Source organism: Bacillus rossius, chromosome 5, assembly GCF_032445375.1.
Source record: "Bacillus rossius redtenbacheri isolate Brsri chromosome 5, Brsri_v3, whole genome shotgun sequence".
Lineage (NCBI taxonomy): Eukaryota > Metazoa > Arthropoda > Insecta > Phasmatodea > Bacillidae > Bacillus > Bacillus rossius.
The window spans coordinates 15,382,712-15,403,008 of NC_086333.1; the positions used below are offsets into that span (position 1 = coordinate 15,382,712).

Sequence of the window (20,297 nt, forward strand, 5' to 3'; positions counted from 1 at the left end):
TTTTCTGACTACATCTCGTATCAAAGCTTGTCACTGAGCAGTTATACACAAGGAGCAATTCAGACGAGAGCGGCGGTAACTTATGATCATGACAAAGACTGGGAAGATTCTCTTTGATATCACGCAGAGAACCAAGAGGAATAGCAGGACTCTTCTATCATTCAGCCTGTAGGTGAAAGTAGTGGCGGAGGGCGGGACGTACACGCATTGCCAGTATGTAGGCCCCCTAAAAAAAGTGTGAGGAAAATTGACATAGAAGGTAGTCAGCAGAGGGATAAAAGTTTGCCTGTCAGAAGACAATCGAGTAGTGGGAAAAAAAAGATGCTAGAAAGAGGAAAGGGGGGGGGGGGGAATTTGTGGTACCAAGGACCTCCACTCTGGAAGGGCTTGTTGTGAAGGGGGGGGGGGATTTACAGGAGGACTGTCTGTCCAGTGGCGCTCGGTGGCAGGGAAGTCAAACTAAACTTAGAAGCGCCGACTGTAGTTGGCGACAGTGCTGCTAGGTGGTGCTCAGAGATGCTGTAGTGGAGCAAACTGCTGGAAGACAGTGTCTAGAGGAGGGCACTGCCTGGCGGGAACAAGCGGAGTTAAGGGGCTTAACTTAGGTTCCGCCAGAGCCTGAGAAATGGCTCTGCGCTCGGGGTCAACATGGGCGAAGGTAGATGCCTCATGGGAGGGGGTAGATAGGTAGGAGATCTGGTCATTGGCCAGATCTGGGTTCCTAGAAGCACAGCGAAAAACACTGGTGGTGAAGGGATGTGGGGATAGTGCTGTCACCAACTGTACGCTATGCCTGACGTGCTCTGGCAGGCAGACAGGGGATCCGCACGCCTGACGAAGATGGAAGAGCCTAGCCGATACCTTAGTGGCGCCCATGCTGTGGGTGTGCTGACGGTCGCAGGTGCTCGAATGCAGGGGGGTGCTGGTGCTTCGGGTGGGAGGAATCACACGCCGGGACGTGCAGAAAGACGGGGGGGAACAGGAATCACGCTGCTCACACAGCTTAGGAAGAAGGAAGCTCGGTTGGCCTCTGTGGTCAGACCCACAGGCTAAAGTTGAACTAATAAGGCCCCCTTAGGATACAGAAGTTAGACAAATTTAAGTATGGGACTTTATATACTGATCAAATTACAAAAAAAAAAAATATGAATTTTCATGGTGCCAAGAAAAATACCTAATTTGCGGCACACACCGCTGCCCTTGTCAATGCAGTGCTCACACTCAGGAGAAGCCATGCAAAGTACCTGACTATGGACATTAAGCATAACTTATATCTCCCTGATTGGCTTCAAAGGTACGACTTTCATAATTTAAAAAAAATTAACCGCCTTTTCACACTTTTTGGAGACTAATATAAATAATTGGTAAGAGCATCCCGTTTATTATTTAAGTTATTTATGCTGATTTTATTACATCCAGCATTATTTGCTATGGACATATGATTTTTTTTTATGTTGGGAGTTCAAAGCCGACGACGTATTTAAACACGTGCTTCTTGGTGGTTATTTTACATGTTGATTATTATCATTAAATGTATAAATTATTCAGTATTTGTTCCTCACTGATTATTCAACCTGGATTTCTGGAGTTTTGATTACTTCTAAGTTATGTTATTACTCCTGAATCAGATCAAGTCATTCACTTGAATATGTTTAGGTCTCCTACCAAACAAAGGGCCTCTAAAACTGAATACAGGAACAACCATTATGCAATGTTTTGAAGTCGGATTGTTTTAAAGTTTCTAAATTGGAAATCTGAAACATGGATTATTGTGAATTCTGTGAAAAAGTCAGTGACTTGAAGAGCGATAACTTGGTATTAAAAATCCTTATCTATTCAAGAGCTGAAACTGCTAAGATCAAGCAAGAGCTACTTCATTACTATTACTAGGTAAATTATCCAATTTTTATTTTTCTGATAATTTTGTTAATTGGTTTTCTAGATACCTTAATAAAATAAGATTTTACATCTATATTAATAACTGTGACTCAACATATTTTGAAGCTAATTCTGGTGTCTCTCAGGGTTGTACATTGTCACCCTTACTCTTTAACTTATTCATTGATGATATCAGGCTCTGATACACTCTACTGGTGAATTGTTTGCAGACGACTTCAAAATTCTTAGAAAAATTATCACTCTTAATGATTTCGTATTGTTTCAATCCGACATCAATGTAATTAATCTTTGGTGTAAATCAAAGCTAGTTCTTAACTGTGACAAAAATATAATAATATCCGTCACTAGAAAATATCTTCTTATTAAATATGATAATAAATAAGAAAAAACTCTAATTCCAGTATCTAACAAAAAAGATGGAATTATAGATTCTAAATTATTTTTTCTTCAGAATGTAGGTTACTTAACCTCTAGCTCCTGTAGGACTAGCGCTAATCAAATACATTAGCCTACTTTTTATGCAACAAATTCTGATTCTATCTTATCTCTTTTCATAGCACTTTTAGGTGTAAACTTGATTATTGTTATATAATATGGAACAATAATTCATCTGATAACAACAAAATAGAAAATACTCAAAATAAATTTATCAAAATTTTATTCTAAAACATTTTCCTCCACCTAAATTAATTTCTCTTTCTGACCGGCAAGACTATCTGGATTTACTTTTTGTAAAAAACTGTATAGTTTCAAAATAAATTGATAATGTGTCCTGGATAAAGCTGGTGTAAGAGTTTCCTAAATTTCATAGTCTAAAATATATTTTACTACAATTAACAAAATCTATTATATTATTTTTGGATTAGTCAAGAACTACAATAGATTTGATCAAAATTGACCAACTTGTAAATAAAACTAATTAGTAATTTAATTCCAATTTCAGCAACCCATTTACAAAATTTAATATCTATAGCTATTGTTAATTCACTAAATTTCCATATTTAATCATACAATAATTAGTATATATACTCTATTAATATTATTATGGCTTTTGCATCTATAAATATTTAGTAAAATATAATAAAATTTACCTTGGAAGTGACTGGGATTAAAAAAAGGAAACAGGCTAACAAAACTTAGTACCACAGAGGCGACAAAGGCCAAACAAAGAAAAAGATAATGCCTCCCTGTAAACACTGTAGAGACTGTGGATCAGTAACTTTATATTAATACATAAAGAATGCGGTTTCGTCTATAGGCGTGCTTTGATTTATTTTACTTCATATGTTGAAGTGTTACAAAAAGAAATTAACATCAGTAAGATAATGACAATTAAATTTATAATAGGGCCATGTTACACTTCACTCTCTCTTGATGACTTGTGTAACTGGTGGATCTTTTAGTTTCAAAAGGCAAAATAGTGATTTTGTCTAGATATAAGTACCTCTATGTTTATTTAACTTTTGATTACTTTCACATAGAATAATAAACTTAATAAATTAATTGACAACTATATTAAAATTATTAAATAATATTAACATGGATCTAAAATTACATTATCTAAAGAATGGGCCGGCCCTAAATATAAAATTGACCATTAATCATTGGACATAAATAAAATAGAATCAGAAACAATAAACAGATTTATAATGCCAGTACACTTAGAGCGATTAAAGTCCCGAAAGAAAAATTTCTGGTGTTCCGATCATTTCAATGTTGTTATTTAATGTTATCCTGAAGATATTAAAAAACAACTGAAGGACTGGAGAGGTTTGACGTTAGCTGGCCAAAGTTGAGCTGCTAACGAGGCGTCAGGGTGCCTCAGTCATCCTGCTTGCTGGAGGGAGGACTCGAGGGTGGTGGTGTTAGGTCCGCATCCGGCCCTTGGACCCTGTCTGTGAACAGGTCCGAATCAAACATGATCAGAACATGATCACAGACAGTTAGCATAATAGGCAGGAAATGCCTACTAACAAAGCTGATTGTGATCGGGGAATAAGGTTTGTCAAAAACTCACCATACAGGGAGATGGCTTCTAGCGTCAGCCAGGGTACGGAGCTCGCGAACACGCGGTTGTCGCGGACGTTTCCATGATTCAAAAAATAGAAAATATTATGAAGTATTATTAACGAAGCATGATTACTTCTACGAGGTACGCAGACTGACTAATTACCAATTACTAAAGTTGTGGGGATCACATCCCTTGCCTAGCTAATTACATCATGAAACAACGACTGGGGTGTCTTGATGTGCGGCTTGCTGACGATGCGGTGTGGTCAGTCTGCTGTCGCGGCGCGAAGTAAGTTTGGGGCGGCAGCAACTCATAATTAAAAGATGACGTTAATCAAAAGAAAGAGGGAAGGCCTCGGCTACTGGACAGAAAGGTTCCGAAGATTTCTGAGGGAGTGGTCGAGAAATACTAACTTCAATATCTCAAAGTTGGTGGGACTGGGCGATGTCAGCGCTACCTACTGAGGGGTGTCCGAAACAAGGAGAGATTGACTCACACGAGGCGACTGCTAAAGCCTTGGGCTTATGGAGGGGACTAGTGCAGAGCTCTGATGGCTTGGAAATGAACTATGGGGCACTGTTTGTTGCGTGAGGTGCCAAGAGTCAGGCGTTTAGCTGGTATTCAAACACCCAGGGGAAATAACTCTCAACTCTGCCACTAGCGAGCAGTGGCGATACATTCTGAGACTGGATCGTGGCCTCGAGACTGGCTCGGGGTTGACGCCCGGCCATTCAACTGGCCCCGGGTACCTGGAAAGGCTGTAAGGGGGGGGGGGGGGGGGGGGTTGTTGTAAAATGTGCTGCTGCCAGTGGGAAATTAAGCCAGCGACGTGCCGAAACGTAGGTTAAGACGAGCCATGGGTGTGCCTGAAATCGCTCGCATAAGGCTGGCTCTCAGAACCTAGCTGCTGTAATAGCTTGCAGGATATAGCACTTCTTGTCACGGCTCGGAGGAGAATTACAGGCAACGGACATGCGCCAAAGGCGGGGATAAGACGATAGCACTTGCTGGGTCATTAGATGATAGGCAAAATTATATTTATGCTGGGAACGATTGGGGAGACAGGTCTGACAAAGATTAAACGGGAGTGTACAGGAGGCAGAAAAAGTTTAAGTTCTTGCAGCAAAAGAATGACTGGTAACAGAATTTTTCAAAAATTCAAATTTAGAATTGTGCCAGAAATACTAATTGGCAGCACAGCCAGCCCGAAAATAATTACACAAATGCATTAAGACATAATTAAAAATAGAACGTAATACAATATGTTAACATATAGAATTTGCACACTGGCGATATTGTTTGTACATACCTAAGTAATTATAAAAATGTGGCAGTATTTAAATTTCACATTTGCGCTTGAATTGCTGACATCCTAATTATAGCGGAAATGTCCCGCTGTTGGTGTTGCGGAACAAAATACCTCATTTTCAGAAATGATAGAAATGTTCAACTTACCATGAAGAAAAGAGGTTGTGGTGGTGTTATGTCAGCTGTCAATAAACACAAATTTATCGGTTCAACCAATATATGATTATGTCTTCCCTGGCATTGAAGCTGTTTGGCTGAAAATAAAATCTTCAACTACAAACTAAACTGATTCTCAGAGTTATCTATTTACCCTCTGATATAACCTCTAATGCTTACTTTGACTATTTTGAGTCTTTAAAGGACAAATTTGTCTCCTCCCAAGAAGATGTACTGATTCTTGGAAACTTAAATATTCCCAGTGTTGATTGGATCAGTAATCATACTGATAACGTCTTGTATATGCTTGTCAAATCCAAAGTATATTTTCTTGGGCTAATGTAGTGCAACAAAACCCAGCCATCTAAAAATCTCAGTGTACAATAACTTGTGCTACCAATGTACTCATCAATGCGCTCACTTTAAACATCATCACAATTGACAGTACCCCCACAATTCATCTTCTGTTTTTAGAAATTACAAAAACTGTAATTATCTTGGTTTTTATAACTATCAAAAATCATGACTCGACATATTTTTATAGGTCTTCTGATGTTAATGATATTTTTGATCAAGTAACTAATTTTTTTCTGATAAAGTCAATACTTTCATACCACTATCCATAAAAAAAATCTGAATATCCTCTTTGGTTTATTAGTGAATTAATAAAAGCTTTTAAATTCAGGACACATTTTCACAAACTATACACAAGAAACAATAATATCCACAATTATTCCAATTTTCCTCATTACCGGAAACAAGTAAAAATTGTATCAAGTGTGACAAAATTCATTGGACCCAAACAACCAATTACTATATTAAGGACAACCCAAAAATATTTTGGCATTTGTCAAATTAATAAAAGGTGGCTATTATGAAAACCTATCACCAAAAGTTAAAGGTGTTATCTCTGACGATCCTAATGTGTTGTAGAATATATTTGCCCAGTATTATTCTATTGTTTATGTGTTATCTAGCTGTAAATCACAAGTACTTGTCGTGGATATGTGTCTATAAGAGTCTATATATACCTGAACATCCCATTTCTGAAAGCCTTGTACTTTGGAATATCAAGGCCTTAAAATCATAAAAATCCACGGGACCTGATGGCATATGTAATATCATTCTGACAACATATTTTTAATATTAGTTTGAAATCTCAAGTTTTTCCTAATAAATTTCAAATACCTAAGGTATTTCTGATTCACAAAAATGGTACCAAATTTAATGTTTCGAAATATCAACCAATTTCTTTACTTAAATGGTTTTTCCAAGATTTTTGAAGAAAAAAAGAAAGAAAAAATAATTCAAATTCTTAAATTTCCAACTTGTAATCAACATGGCTCTAGAACAGGACTGTCAGTTACTACTAATTTACTTACTTTTCTTAATCCTATATAAAATTAAGTTGCTAATAGGGCATAGGCTGATGCCTGCTATTTCGACCTAGGTAAGGCATTTGATTCTGTTAATCATTCATTATTACTAAGTAAGCTATCTCTTTCAGGTTTCAGTGAGAACTATATTTATTATTTTCTAGTTATTTTAATAAAGAATGTTTTTTTGTTTCCATTAACAATCTTAACTTCTTAATGTTCAGTGCTTGTTATGGTGTTCCTTAGGGAGATCACCTTTGCTCTTCAGTATTTTTTTTAGTGATAGGCCGGTCGAATCCTCGAATCCCATCAATTCTCAGGTATTTGAACGGTTTGGGATTTGAGGAAAAAGATTCTAAAAAAAAATATTGGTGTTGAAATAGTAAATAAAAAAATTCAACACTTTCAAACTTAAGTTAAACAAAGTTGTTCAAAGTCATTTATGAAAACATCATGTATCTTTAACACAGGAAACAAATTTAAAACACAAAACTATTTTTATGTATCTTGAAAGTGGTATTTTTTTACTACAGAGCTCATCGATTTTATTTATGAATGCCACAAACTCAAAAAGTTGCTCTTTGTGCTGTGTTTGTACGGCTTGTATCTCAAGTTCTTTGGTTATTTATTGGAGAAAAAAAGAAAAGATGGCTTTGTTTACAGTAAAAGCTGCAACACATTTTATATTTATACGTGGTTTAACGTATATTTCTTTTATTACTTAATTGACACAAAAAAATTGTTATTCAAGTGGAGAAAAATGTGGTTTCCTGGTAAACGTCCAAAGAAAATTAAAAAATAATACAATATTAACCTATCTTCTCATTTGTTTACACTTAGAAAGTTTTATAAATCCTATAGGTTTGTCCAAGAAATTATTGTAAATGGCATGTGAAGACATGTTACATTGTGTGCAATGTGTAAAATGTGTACGTTTAGCCCCATCCCTAAGTTTTCATTTACTTAAGTTGTCATTACAAGATCTATAAATGTACACATTGTGTAGGTTCTGCCCTGTTTATGCCAAAAGATATAATTGGTGCACTGCTTCATTTAGTACCTACCACATGTTTTAATGATTCAAAAGTAAGTTTTTTTTTTGCTGAATTTAAGAAAGTTATGAATATGATCATATATGTATATTTTTTTTTAATAATTTCTGAACCAAAAATTGTTTTTATTTTGTAAAAACAGTCAGTAATTCTTAAGAAAGGCCTTGTTTAAGTGGGGGGGATTCATGGGTTGGATTAGAGTCACTCTTTAAGATTCGGATTTGAGATTCAGATTCGAGAAAATTGGGATTTGACCCATCATTCGTATTTTTATAAATTATATCTGTCAAGTCCTCAAACACTCCACTGGTGTGCTCTTTGCTGATGATCTTAAAATCTATAGAAAAATTTCCACATCTCATGAATACTTATTATTACAAAACTATATCATTGAAGTTCAACAATTGGTATTAACTTGGTATTAATTTTATTCTTAATAAGAATAAAATGAAGATAATATCCATTAGGAAACACCATCCTGTTAAATATGACTATTTTATAAAATACTTTAATTTCCAAATCCTTATTTATAAAATATTGCTTTCGCACTGGGGTTGAAAGAGTCACGAGGTGTGTGAGCATCCACCACGTGGTTTAAGGGCACGTGGACCCGGCTATCACCTCTCAGGGTTGTAACGTAGCCCAAGTGTGACGTGTCTCACTACCCCCTAACTACTCAAATCTAGCCTAACCACCCGCTCTCAGCGGCGGGCATGCTCTTTAACTCACGAGAAGAAACCAGAGTGGTTTCTAGGTGTCTCCACATGCCGGAGGACGGGAAGGAATCACACGTGGTCGCTGTGTCCTGCTCTGGGTGGCGATCGAGATATACTGGCGGTGCTCAAGGTGTCATGGCCGTAGGAAACTTCGGATTTACCGTCAGGCAACGGACAATGACGTGGAGGAACTAAGTAGCGAAGCAGAGCCCTTACAGCTCTCAACACAAATTTAAACATATTTTCCCGAATTAACATTACATAAAAAAACACTAATTTCTACTTAAATTAAAAAAAATAGTCTACCCGTGTTTAGTTCTGAAACCTGCAGCGCATGGCACTGCTCAGTCCTAATGTCTAGACTTTTAACATAAACACAGTAGGGAACTGTAAAAGAAAAGATAAAGAATGACAATTCATTATTGAAACAGTAATAATGTTAGGGTTGTGTGGCACAGGCTCCATAAATGAGCCTCTTGCAGGGTGAACAAACACACGCACATACACACTGGTTCCTGATGGCGGTAGGTTCGAAACCGGGAGAAGATGGGAGAGGAGAGGCCGGGCGAGACGTGAGGCACATCGGGCTTAGGGAGGGCGTAGCCCCGGGTCGACGTCAACATCATGGTGTCTTACTAGATTTGAAATTGTATTTTCATAAACATGATGAGTATTTGTAATCATCCTCTCGAAGAACGCCATTATTAATTATTAATTATTATTTTACGCAACTAATCCAGATTCTATTCTCACTCTATTTGGCATTAATCAGACCTAAATTAATATACTGCTCAATTATTGGAACCGTATCATGAAGTTTTCTTGTTAAAATAAATCATGAAAAATATTACAACACTGTCAAATAATAGTGTCTGCTTATAGTGTGTCTGCCACCACCTCCTGAGTCTCGCTGCCTCCGCTGATCAGCCTGTATAAACGCTTCACGCAAGAATACTGTAGAGCAAGTCTGAATTATTTAACCATTACAAAAATTCATAGTCATTGACCACAAAAAAAAAATTGAGTCTACAAGTCACACAAAACGTCTTCACTGACTCCCAAAACACAAATTGACTGTTTGAAGTTAATGAAAAATGCACATTAAAAACCGTTCGCTAGTAAATCCAGTGGTTTCTTGCAACAAGTACTTGCCAAAGTACTCAGTCCTCGGAAAAATTGTGAAGTTACCAACTCTTTGCTTTGGGCTAATACTGACGACTGTGGTCTAACCAATTCTAAAGTATCAAATTACCAAAAAAAGCTAAACACAAATGGTAGAGCCTTCACCACAGCTGCATAATTCTCTGTTCACCACTTTGATAAATTATTTGTGAGCCACCACCCTTGCTCGTTTGGGAACGAGATTACCTTGATTGCTTTGGGCCGTTGCCTCGTTCCAAACAAGGTAACACTACTACAGTGCTTCGTTACTCGTACTCTTCTGCCTTTAATTTATACAAGTTGTCTCTGAATGGCAGCCTGACGACAAGTTAACTTCAAAGTTTTATGCGTTTAAGAGTTTGGGCTCACCAGAATAAGTCCAATCCTCACGAGGTGACTTGACCGTGGTGGTGGAGCTCAGCTGGGTGTGGACAGCGGTAGCTTCTGCGGTGTGTTGTGGCCTTCTGTCGATTCCTTCTGCCCTTTGGTCTTGCTAGAAGGAATTATTTATACCCCTTCTATCCTGCGGCTGTGGCAACCGAGTACTCTCCAGTCGTCACTAGCTGCTGGTGAAAAACATATCTGACTTCTGGCCACGTTCTCGGAAGCCCCCACCCTTTATGTTCGAATTACACATTGCAACAGGGTGGCCAGCTCATCACTAGTATAACTCTTATACCGGGTACCGTATTGGCTCGAAAATAGGCCGACCTCGAATATAGGCCGATCCCTTCTACAGCACACTCAAAATCAGGGAAAACTGCATTTTTCAATTTATTTGCTTGAGCCCACCAGCGACGCACATTCTTCTCGTCAACACCATATTTCCGCCCAGCTTCCACATTATTTGTGGTTTCTGCATATCTTATTACACTTTTGAAATTGGCAGAAAAAAAGCAATGTTTATTTTTTGAATAATCGATAAAATAGCACCGTAACGCAAGACAACAATATGATAGTGTTACAATTCGAAACACCCGTAAATTCCGCAGTTAAACTCGCGATATAGTTCACACGACAATCCGGATATTTGTCTGAAAACTTTTTAAAAACATTAAACACAATAGTTTTCTGTGCTTTTTTCAAAGGCTTTCACGTTCTGTGTTTTACAAAACTCGGTCCGGCATCAGCCATAACAAACCGTGCGCGCACAAATCCGAAATACAACTGTTGCGCCGGGCATCAACTGTACACCGTACACACTGCGTCTGCTAACATAATTGTAAGTAAATACTTGCTGACACATTAAACTGTATTGGATATCAATGATAAAACGCTATATTGCTATATAACAACAATTGTTATAAAAAAGGCATGGTGAAAATACTACAAATGGTACGTAACCAACGTACTATTTCTTGCGCACGAATAATGTGCGCGGCAGCCGGCAGCCAATGAAAATGTTTGTTTACAAGATGCTTTGTTTATTCCAAAATTCCGGTAAGAGTGAACGGAGAATACGGTAAATAACCTTACGGCAAAATAATTGCTGTTTTTACTAATTGTTTACTGTAAATACCACATTTCACAAGCAAATAAAATTACCGCAGCCTATTAAATACAGTTAAAAAATAACTAGACTGAGCTTTTAAAAGCTATGTGCTACAAGTGACCACATCTGTGTATTTAACCTAAAATATAATACGTTATTGGGGTTAAGTGTGTTACCTAAATTTCTAAGTTGGAAAAATTACTAATTCCACGTAAGTACGGCGTAATTTTAGGTCAATGAATTGTATATCTGATAACATTTTTATGCCAGAAGTGATTCTCCTTGAAATGTATGTGTTTAATTATACTATTTTGGCTAGTGCCCCATTATAGGCCGACTCTAGATTTCAAGGTTGACAAAACTGGCAAAAAAGGTTGGCCTATTTTCGGGCCAATACGGTACTAATACAAAATTAATGTCACACAATCAAAGTCAGAACATTATCATAAAATATTATAAGCTAAGCGTTAATCTACAAATTTCGTAGCATTATCCACATAGGCTTCAAGAAAACATTCCTTTCCTCGTCCTTTAAAAGTAGGTAGTGTCACAGGTGTTAGCAGTCGTATTATTCTGTATGGTCCTTTGTACTTTAAGACTAGCTTATTACTAAACTTGACCCTGGCTTTACTTAAATAATGAGTATTCAACAAAAAATGATCATTTAACTTGTAAGGCATCGCATGGGTTCCTGTCCCGCAAAATACTTATTTTCCATGTTGGCATAATAATGCTTAAGGTGTTTAGTCATTTCCGCCCAAATTTGCCTGGCTCGAGTGCTTGCATCATCCGGACGGTCCTGAATCCCTAGATCCCTTACATTCTCTAGTGGGTGGAACAGATCCTTACCAAGAAACACATCCATGGGCATACATCCGGTAACCATGCTGACAATACTGTTGATGCCTTAAATAAGAAAATGCAGGCTTTTATCCCATTCCTGCTGGCAATTGTGGTGGAAGGCTTTTGATCATGTGGTTACACCTTTCCACCATGTTCCCAGCAGGTTGGTAAGGGCTAGTTTGAGCTAGGTGTATCCCCCAACTGAAAACCAAGTTTTTTACTGTGCTGAAAATAAATTTTTGGTATTGTCTGTAATGAGATAGGCAGGGGAACCAAAAAAGGGAAACACTCTTTTTACTAATATTTTTTAGTTCGTGATAAACTTTTGGTCTCACATCACAAACATCATGATGTATTTAGAAAACGTATTGACCAAGACTAATTAAGTAGTGTTACTTTGGAACGTGACAATGGCCCAAAGCAATCAACATTCCCAAACAAATGAGGGCTGTAGCTCACAAATAACATATCGAAGTGGTGAATATAGAACTTTTCGGCTGTGGTTGGGGCTCTACCATTTGTATTTAGGTTTTTTTTTTTGTAATTTGGTACTTTAAAATAGAATTGGTTAGACCACAGTCATCGGTATTAGCCCAAAGCAAAGAGTGAGTAACTTTGCCATTGTTCCGAGGACTGAGTTCTTCGGCTTTGTACCGTGTGTTGCAAGCAACAACTGGATTTACTAGCGAACAGTTTTTAATATGCAATTTTCCCTATGATTGATTTTCTTTTGGCGGAAACCCAAATCCTTCAAAGAACGTTATTTGACAATAATTGCAAACATTCAAACCAAATTTATTTTATTTATACCTTATTGTTTTTAAAGACCCCTGATACCTGATTGTTTGCTTGCTATAATGTTTGAATAAAAAATAAATTATAATTTTGAATTGAAAGCCTTTATTGCAAGTATCTAATGTGATGAATGAAATTGTTTCTTAGTTTTATTTATGATAGGCCTAAAATTGGGTTTAATGTTCGACAATTGAATTGGAAATCTGGAGCAGCATCCAGTCTACTTCTGAATTTGGTTTTAGATGTAAGCTGAAAAACTAGTTTCGCATCTGTAAGTGGATACAAAGGGAAGTAGTCATGATGGCCTTCTCAGCGATTGCAGGGTATTCATACTTAAGTCCAATCCAAAAGTCGTTCAATGATACTGAATCAAACTGGTGTTTGAGAGAGGATGAACTGTCGATATTGATCAAATTCTCATACTCGGACATGGTTAACATTAATGGTTTGTTCTGGTTTGCGAATTAATTCTGTACCCAACCAATGTCCTGTAACCCCTTTAGGAAATATTCTTTCAACTTTTTTTAGGATCAGTAAATGTTCACTTATGTTTTTTTTCCACATTTGAGGTTAATTGCAACTGATTTTCTGTGAGAAATCCATTTAGATGAGGAAAACATGTAATCCAGAAGCTTATTTTTTTTCATTGAAGTATTTTGTCTCTCACTGTGATCATGGTTGTGGTTTTTCCTGTAAGGACCTGGTGACTGCCTTGAGTTTATCGAATGTGTCGTCCAAATAAGCCAATTTCATAAGCCATTGCTCATCATACGATAGTTCAACATAACTCACAGATGTACAGGTAAACCTTATGCTTGTCATGTAATTCACATAGCCTTTCTATCCTCTGGAAAGCCGTCTCACTTCAGTTTGCAGAAGTGATTGATGCTGACTTCCCATATCTTCACATGCTCATAAAAAATGTCCTGACTGGAGTTGACGAGACTTGACATAACTGTTAATTTATACGCCTTGATCAAGAACTTTTTTTAAGTTGTATGGATTTTTTTTGTGACAAGAGCATGGCGACGCAAAATCAATGACTGTTGTTACATTTTGGTGCAACATTTTTTATTCTTGATACCATTCCTTTTATTTTGTTCCTAACATGGCAGCAGCTCCATCGCTGCATACATCAATAGATTTGCTACAATCAATATGGTGTTTATTCAGGTAACTATCAATGACTTTAAAAACTTCTCCAGTTGTATTTGTTTCCAAAGGTGCGCAGAGAAACAAATCTTCTTCAATGGATTCTCAGAACGGGTATCTCACAAGAACAAGCAGAATTGACAGTCTGGCAACACATGTACTTTTATGAAGTTGCATTGCAAAGGTGTTACTATATTTTAATCTACCAATCAAATCATTTAATTAATTTACAATATGGTCTGAAATATAATGGATCCAATCGGATACAGTTGTTGGAACATTGTACTGCTGCAACTTTCTTTGCTGCGTCTTGTCGGAATACACAGCTTTTTCTGACTTGCATGGTTTAATTAGATTCTCTGTAATGGTGTGTGATTTCCCAGCTTGAACAATCCTGCAGCTCAGCAGAAATGATGCTTCTGTTGCATTATCATTATCGGTTTTTGAATATCTGTGTAAGGCAGCAACACCGGCATGATGTGCTTCTTTGTGTCTTTCAAAAAACTAATTTGTTTATCCTTCAGGTGTGAGTGGTTGGTTTCAAGATTTTGCTTAAGCTTTGCGGGTGCCATAGAGCTATTATACAAAATTTTGTTGCAAATGACACATTGTCTATTAATATTTTCAGCAATTCCTAACAGGAATAGATCCAAAAAAACTGTCTCAAAATGCTTTTGGTTTGTAGCATATTTTGCTAAGGAATATATTCTTAGGAGATCATCTGTTTCTACGTGTTTGTATTTAGGTCTGTGTGTATGTATGTATATGTGCATGTAAATAAAGGCTCCCTCCGGTGCCCGCGCTTTGTTCGTGGTACCAACTACCTGCGCGTGCAGTATCGATGAAAGCGCCGACGTCGGCTGCCTGCTGTGACCCTGCCTCGGAACCCTAGGAACTGCTGCTTTAGACCAAATGTTGAGCGAGCTGGGAGGTCTGGAGAGTGACAAGCTACATAACACATATTTTTTTGAGGATTGAAATTTTTTTTATGAATTGTTTTACATAGCTATAATAAATGTAGTTTGCTTAACCAACCTTTTCACTTCAATTATTTTTGTCTAATTTCCCAGAAACCACTACTTTACATGTTTACCACTGTGATAAAAAAATGTTTTAATTCCAGCTATACTCATTCTAACTATTGAGATTATTTACATAAATTTAAGATTAATTTGTAACTTGCATTCATATTTGATTGCAACTAAAAACGGATATTCATAAAAGCCTATTCTTGGTCTCCTTTGTTTGCTGAGTATTTTTGCACAGTTGCAAGTAACTGCACATGTGAACTTGTTTGGATATGTTTGTTGGATAAATCCTTTTTTTGCCCATTCATCTTAATATTGTATGGCCTACACATGAGAATATTTGTGTTACGTAAAAGTGGTGTTATGAACATTCAGATGTGGTAAAATGCACAGTGAATGTTTGATTTTTTTTTATGCTTGCTGTTCACACTCACATATGTCTGTAATAAAAAAAACTGTATGTTTTAAAATCATCTTTGTCACCCTATCATTCTTGGTATGTAACCAGAATTCTGTATGTGTAACCATTTTATATAAAAAGTTTCTGCTTACTCTAAAATGTAATACATACTAATATGAATACAGTTAATATATTCACAAGGGAATAAAAATACATTTATAACACTAATAAGGACAGTCAGTGAAGGTTTGAAAATTGCTAAAAGATATTCATTTATTGCATATGAACAAGGCTTTCAGAAACAGGAAATATTGATATTGTATCAGTGTTAATATTGGTAGGGATGTACATGGGGGTGGAGATTAGATTGTACATACACACTTGAAAAATACTGAGCAAAAGCATTAGATAATACTTTGGAATCGTTAGTAACATCATCATTAATTTTTAAAGACATATCTTTACATAATTACCATTTTTCATAATTTTTACATAACTCCAGAAGTTTTTTTAGGTTATTTTTAATATTGTTGTATCGTCCAGGTCCATTGAATTTTATCATGTTTATTCATGTCTTTTACTTTTTTCCTAAAGTAGGAATATTGAGTATAGTATAGACTGTTGTTATTTCTTTTATAGAGTTTATGGAAATGTTTTTTTGATTTCAATGCTTGCTTTATTTATAAGAAAACCAGTAAGGATATTATGAAGCCTTCTTTTTTGAAGATGATATAAAAGGATTGATTTTATCACGTAAATAGGTATTTATTGAATTGTAAAAATCCAGAAAATCACCATTTCTGTAATTGCGAAACACAGACGATAATTAATTGTAACCCTTGACATAATGTATTGAGATTTTGATGTTCAGAGCAGAATGTTACGAGGGTTATTTTTTTCAACCTCCGATCGGCTGTAATAAAAAAACGGGAATGAATTGTGAAATTATTTTAATGTCAAAAGAAACGTACATCTTTACTCTATTTTTCCACATAATCACCGTGCAGATTGAGACATTTGTCGTACCGATGCACCAGCTTTCCAATACCCTCTGCATAAAATGTTGCCTCCTGCCTATTCAGCCACGTTTTAACAGTGACCTGCAGTGTGATTACAGTTTCATTTCTCCATGGCATGCCCATTAATCAATACCCTAATCGCTCGTACACGAATCGACACGTCTCGTAGTGTTTACCCCCTTCCACCAACCATGTGGAGCGGCCAACTCACACCTCAGTTGAAGCTTGGTTATGGGAATGTCAACCTGGCTGCAACGATAAACTGTACGGCGAAATGCGAGCTGCGTGGAGTCATCCGTTTCTTACAGGCAGAAGGGCACACTGCAGCAGAAATCCATCGCCGAATGAGTGTTGTGTACGGTGAAAACTTTATGAGCGATGGCGTTGTGCGAGAGTGGTGTCGGAAATTCCGCGAAGGCCGTATTGATGTTCATGATGAAGGTGGCCAAGGAAGGAAGTCGGTAGCAACAGATGAAACAGTTCAGAGAGTTGATGCAGTTGTTTGTGAGAGACGTCGATTCACAATTTCAGAACTGTCTGAACAATTTCCGCTCATTTCAAGGTCAGCCCTATACGCCATTGTTACAGACAATCTCGGATACAGGAAAATCTGTGCCCAATGGGTACCCAAGATGTTGACTGACATCAACAAGGAGTGACGAATGGCATCAGCCTTGTCATTTTTGCTGCGTTACGCAGACAATGGTGAACACTTTTTGACTCAAATTGTGACAGGTGATGAAACATGGATTCATTTCGATAATGAAGAAACAAAACTTCAATCACAACAGTGGATGCACACCTATTCTCCAAACAAGCCGAAAAAGTTCAAACAGACATTCAGCACCAAGAAACAGATGGCTACAGTGTTCTGGGATCACCAAGGTGTGCTACTGGTTGATTTCATGGAGCCAGGGACAACAATCAATGCTGCTGCATACTGCGCGACACTACGACGGCTAAGACAGTCGATACGCAACAGGCGGAGAGGAATGCTGACATCTGGTGTTGTCTTGCTTCATGACAACGCCCGACCGCATAGTGCCGCCGTAACACAACAACTCCTTGCAAGATTTTGATGGGAAGTGTTTGATCACCCTCCTTACAGTCCGGATTTGGCACCAAGTGACTATCACCTTTTCCCCACATTGAAAAAGTGGCTTGGAGGACGATGCTTCAACACCAATGATGAACTGCAGAGCACTGTTAAAACGTGGCTGAATAGGCAGGAGGCATCATTTTATGCAGAGGGTATTGGAAAGCTGGTGCATCAGTACGACAAATGTCTCAATCTGCACAGTAATTATGTGGAAAAATAGAGTAAAGATGTACATTTCTTTTGACATTAAAAGATTTCACAATTCATTCCCGTTTTTTTATTACAGCCGATCGGAGGTTGAAAAAAAAATAACCCTCGTATATATACATCTTCTTTAATAAGAATATCATTTACAGGGGAAACTGTACATTGTGGTAAATTAGTGAAACATAAGTTGAGCATGTTAATGTAAGGTAGGGTATCATTAGTATGTCTTAGACCCAGACTACAAATAAAGTTAACCAGATACTGACGCTTATTTCTGATGTGCAAGTTAAGAATATGAGAGGTCATATTGTTTGACCAGCCGACCCTTGGTGCATTAAAATCACCAATTAGCACAAAGTCATCAAGGCAGAAACCAAGTCTTTCTTCTAAGATTTCAAGGTTAGAAAGGTAAAGATTATGCGATGTCAGGGGATAGGTAAACATTGCCAAGAGTCAGGAATTTCATTGGATTTTGAATTTTACCCACATGAATTCAATACCTGGATAATCATATTTGGTTATTGGTTGGACTGAAATAAATGTACTTCTGTTAGAAGCAATTAGTACACCACCAACTCTTTTTTTAATAAGCATAATTATTTTATATCATTTCTGTAGATTGAAAATTGGTCAGTAAAATAATGAGAATTAATACTTTTATCATGACACCATGTTTCTGTGAGGCATATAATGTCATAATTTGCATTTATAGGATTTACAAAGAATTCATTTGACTTGGTGCGCAAGCCTGTAACATTTTGATAAGCAATTGAACACTTGGTTTACTACTCTTCCGAGACGAAATGCACTGAAGAGTAGTTACAATGCTCTTCCAGGCATCACATACGATATCAATGAAGAGTTCGGACGAGTCAAGGGTGAAGTAATAGCGCTACTTGCCTTAGAGAGCTTGTTTGTTGTATGAGCGTTAGAAGCATTAGATTCTGAGTTGTTTTAGATAAGTTCGTTTTATGCAATTTGATCCAGGAAAAATTGTCGTAAAATGTGCTTATCAGACAACCGCTGGGCTTGAACATGATGTTGTTTATTCTGATAAAAGTTTTCTTCTTCAACCAAGATGTGAAATGAAGCATATGAGTTGTATTTGGTCACTTTGACGTGTGTTATATTTAGTTCCTTGGAGATATATTCAACGATTTCATGTTCCTGTTCCACGGGATCTAGATGTGTAAGGAACAATGTTTTCTTTTTTTTCGGTGTGGGCTTCCCAACAGTTTTTAGGGTGAGAATGCTCCTGATGCCCATTTGCATGGGTGTTTTTTTCCTCTCCTGTACACGATTAACTTCAGTGTTAGTAGATGTCTTGGATTATGTCCGTATTGCACGCTGTTATTGCTCAAGCTATTAGGGGTTTCAACATGTTAACGTATTACCTTTTTGCCATACGAGCCATTGGTTGGTTCCATGGCAATTTGACTGTAAGATCTTCCTTTTATATTTTGTAAGATTAAACTTACTTTGACATCACAAAGTTCTTGTTTGATTAACTCAGTTTCAGAATGCGAATCTAGTAGAAGAGTTTTTAGAAAACGTTTTAATTTTTTAGGTCATTGACTTTAATGCAAAGAGACTGTACAGTTTTTACAAGATCTTCAATTTTTGAGACTTCAGATGTGTGAAGTTCAATCAGAGTTTCTCGAATATATAGCTGACTGGTTATCTTAAGTGGTAATTTGAAAATTTTAGGTTGATCAGTCTGTAAAGTTACTATAGACGAAGCATTATCAGGGGCTGGCTCATACCCTAAAAAATCAGACTGATTTAACAGCAATGCTTTAATGATGACAGCTCACCCTACAGATGGAAGGTTAAATGGGTAGTCTCTAGTTGACCAAGTACCGTGTGCACACGTCTGTTAGTGAATGCTCGGCCGGGACAAATGCTCGGCCGCAACTTAATGAAGCTAACTTAACTTTCTCTGGTTTAGTGTACCTAAACTAACATAATCACTCTTTAAAATGGTCAATTACTGGTAAACTACTTGTATCACAATGCCCTCTTAGACAATAACTGGAAAACAGACCAGGAAGTAAAAAAGAAACATGGAATTTTTATTATAAATTTTATCGAAAAGTATCTCTTCTTTAGAAACTGCAGCTTATTTTGTTAACTTAATTGTCTGCTACGATTCATTTGGGTTACATACATAATCTGATATTGTTTTTAATTGTAGCGAGTTTTGTACATGGATAGTAAATAACTAGAGATACACATTATCACATTTATATTGCCCTACTTTGAATAAAATTAAAAGCAACCTTTGTTTACTCATTTTTCTTTTGAATACTCACAGTTAAAAAAAAAATAATAAAAATAAAAAAAAAACTTTTATTTTCAAAAGTGAAGTAGTGTAACTGTGCAAAATCAGGGCCAGGAAAAATCTGGAAAACTCACCGAATTTCATTTGAGATTTTGTGTGGTCACCCTGATACAATATTGTAAACTTGGCACGATAATCTTATAAAGAAGTTAGAGAAACAAATTGGGTTATAAAAACCAGCTTAGCATGACTTAAAAAAATTTTGAGTGGCAAAACAAGCATTAACAACGTGTAGTACAGTA

General features: G+C 36.9%; 1 protein-coding gene across 1 annotated transcript in view; it reads left to right on the forward strand.

Moving 5' to 3' along the window:
* Positions 1-20,297, forward strand: part of LOC134531604 (MOB kinase activator-like 2) — a 97,309-nt gene that overhangs the window by 54,234 nt on the left and 22,778 nt on the right. The window lies entirely within an intron of this gene.